Raw genomic sequence first — 3,355 nt, forward strand, 5'->3', positions numbered from 1 at the left:
CTTTCCTTTTCAATCTTCATTTCCTTTCTAGTCCCCATTACCACTACCTCTATCTGGACCACTCAGACAATTCATACAAATAGCTACTCACTACCTGTCTTCCCTTAAGAGGCAGGCATAGTGTTTCGAAAAGTTAACCTTATGTCATCCACCAAGCATGAAACTCTCCATTCCTTTTATTACTCTTAGGTTAAACAGTAATTACTCTTAAGATAAAGAATGATATGTATGACATAACCTTGTGACTCTACATATAATTACATGTCATTATATTCTGTTATTTACATTCTCATTTATATCCAGAGGATTAGAATTATTAATAAAATATGAATAAACATAATAGTAACAAATACTAAGTGATAGTGAAGGCTAAGTAAATATGCATAAAAGTGTACATAAACTTCTTAGGATAAAGTCTAGTACTTAATAAGCAGTGATATATGTTTGTTATCATTATAATCATATTACTATAAAGGTTAACACAAAACATGTAGACATAATTGGTTGACTAAAATATATTAAAAGGATAATTTAAACTGTACACAAGTTTTAACCATCATACCAAATGTAGAACCCGTTCCCATGTAGGATGAGATTTCAAGATAGTAAGATTATTATCATTATTTTCATCATCCTAATCATATCCTAAAAAAGCATTTTAAACATATTTTGAGGTATCTGCCAAATAAATGGATAGACATGCTTTCTATAAGGTAGAGCAGAACAGATAAGCATGTTGTTTAACATGTTATATAAGATTAAATGAAATATTTCATTTCTCTGGGTAAGAAGTAGGCCTAGATAATTCTGTAAGACAGACAATATGTAGTAGCAAGTGTATGAAAATTGCCAATACGCAATATTGTAATCTAGTTCTTTATTATTGTACTTTGTGAGGTGATATTACCCAGGATGATTTTTTAATCTTTTTTTTTCTTTCCTAAAGTAACAAGAAATTTGTCCACATCGATAGCTAACAACCATTGACAAGCGTCTCTTCTTATCCACTAACAAACATCTCTTACTCATCTTTACAGGACTTTGAACATTAACCATAGCTCAAATTTGGCAGACTGTCGTATAAGAAGCTATGAGTCTGTAGATTTTGTGATGATCCAAAAATTATTTGAAATACCAAAAGAGATACATTTTAGTATAACTCTGTAGTATTTCTGCAATACATATTTTAAAATAGGGTAATGATTCCTCCTTGGCTATGGTGAAATTATGCCTAGTGTAGCTTACAGTCAATCTTCAAGCCTGTGTTAAGAAATATTTCTATCCTCAGATATTCTTCACTTTATATTTTGCCATATTATCCTATAGTATTTTCTTATTTTTAAAATTTTTTTAATGTTTGTTCATTTTTGAGAGAGAAAGAGCACAAATGGGGAGCACAGAGAAAGAGGGAGATACAGAATCTGAAGCAGACTCCAGGCTCTGAGCTGTCAGGACAGAGCCTGAAGTGGGTCTCAAACCGACAAACCATGAGATCATGACCTGAGTGGAAGTCAGCACTCAACTGACTTAGCCACCCAAGCACTGCCCTGCCCCCACCATGGCTTTTCTTAGTGAGTTTATTTTCTCTGTCCAACTAACATACATTGCTTAATAAATTTCCCTCACATCATTAAAAGCAACGAACTCCATTAATGTTACTGAGACTCAAAATAAATGCAATGTTAGAAAGTTGAAACAATCATGAATCTCATGGTAGCAATTGCTTTGGATAAAATAGTCCAAATAGTATTGGCCTTTTTAGCGAAAATTGTTAACACTGAAACTCAGACAACTTGGGTTATGATCTAGAGTCCAATACCTGTAGCTATAGCAAATATAGACAGTTGGGGTGTTTTTCAAAGTTTTTATTTTTTGAGAGAGAGAGAGAGAGAGAGAGCATGAATGGGGAGGGGACACAGAGGGAGAGGATGAGAGAGAGAATCCCAAGCAGTCTCCGCACATCAGTACAGAGCCAAATGCAGGGGGCACGAACTCAAAAACCATGAGATCATGACCTAAGCTGAAATCAAGAGACAGACGCTTAACCAATTGAGCCATGCAGGCACCCCAACAGATTGTTAACTCAATACAGATTTCATTGTCTTTATTTGTATAATAAAGATAATTGTTAAATTTTAAAGAATCATAGAGAAAAAAGATATCAAAAATTGGTTTGAATGTTTAAAATTAAGGACTTGGTGAACTCCAGAGATTATCAACTTTAGGTAGGACCAAAACGTTGATAAATCATAATTTTACCTGTAAATCTGTATTTCACAAAATAATTTTTTCTGTTATATGGGTTATATTTTTTATTTTTTATATATTTTTAAATAGTTTATTGTCAAGTTGGTTTCCATATAACACCGAGTGTTCATCCCAGCAAGTGCCCTCCCCCATGCCCATCATCCCACTTCCCCTCTCCCCCACCCCCATCAGCCCTCAGTTTGTTTGTATATCACTTTGGCTATTCTGTCTCAGACTCCTTTGTCGAAGATGAAGTGGCAATCACAGAGGCGGTGTGAGAATGAAAAATTACACTAAAATAAATAGTATCTGAGAACTTGAGTCTCATTTTACACCCAAGACAACAACAGTAAAAATGACTTTTTAATGAGTAATATAAAGATATAGGGAAAATAACTACAGCTACTAATTTGGTAGTGATGTAGTATGTACATTGTGTGTGTGTGTGTGTGTGTGTGTGTATACACAGTACTTTTTCTTTATCCACTCATCTATTGATGGACACTTGAGTTGCTACCATATTTCCATATCTTGGGTATTATACATAATGCTGAAGTAAACATAGGGTTCATCAATCTTTTCAAATTCATATTTTAATTTTCTTTGCATAAATATGCAGTAGGGGAATTACTGGATCATATGGTATTTTTGATTTTAAGTTTTTGAGGAATCAACATGCTATTTTTCACAGGAGGTACACCTGTTTTCTTTCTCAACAACAGTGTACAAGGGCTCCCTTTTCTCCACAGCCTCGATAACATTTGTTATTTCTTATCTTTTTCATATTAGCTATGTGACAGGTGAAAAGTAGTATCTCATTGTGGTTTTGATTTCTGTTTCCCTGATGATTAGTGATGTTGAGATGCTCTTCATGGATCTGCTGACCATATGTATGTCTTCTTTGGAAAAATATCCATTCAGTTCCTCTGCCCATTATTTAACTGGATTTTCCTGGGATTGAGTTGTATAAGTTCTTTATATATTTTGGACATTAACCCCATATTCAATATATCATTTTAAAATATCTTCTCCCATTCAGTAGGTTGATTTTCATTTTACCAATGTATTCCTTTGCTGTGCAAAAGTTTTAATTTGGACATAGTCCCAC

The sequence above is a fragment of the Crocuta crocuta genome, unplaced genomic scaffold, assembly GCF_008692635.1.
Source record: "Crocuta crocuta isolate KB4526 unplaced genomic scaffold, BGI_CrCroc_1.0 scaffold165, whole genome shotgun sequence".
In the NCBI taxonomy this organism is placed as follows: Eukaryota; Metazoa; Chordata; class Mammalia; order Carnivora; family Hyaenidae; genus Crocuta; species Crocuta crocuta.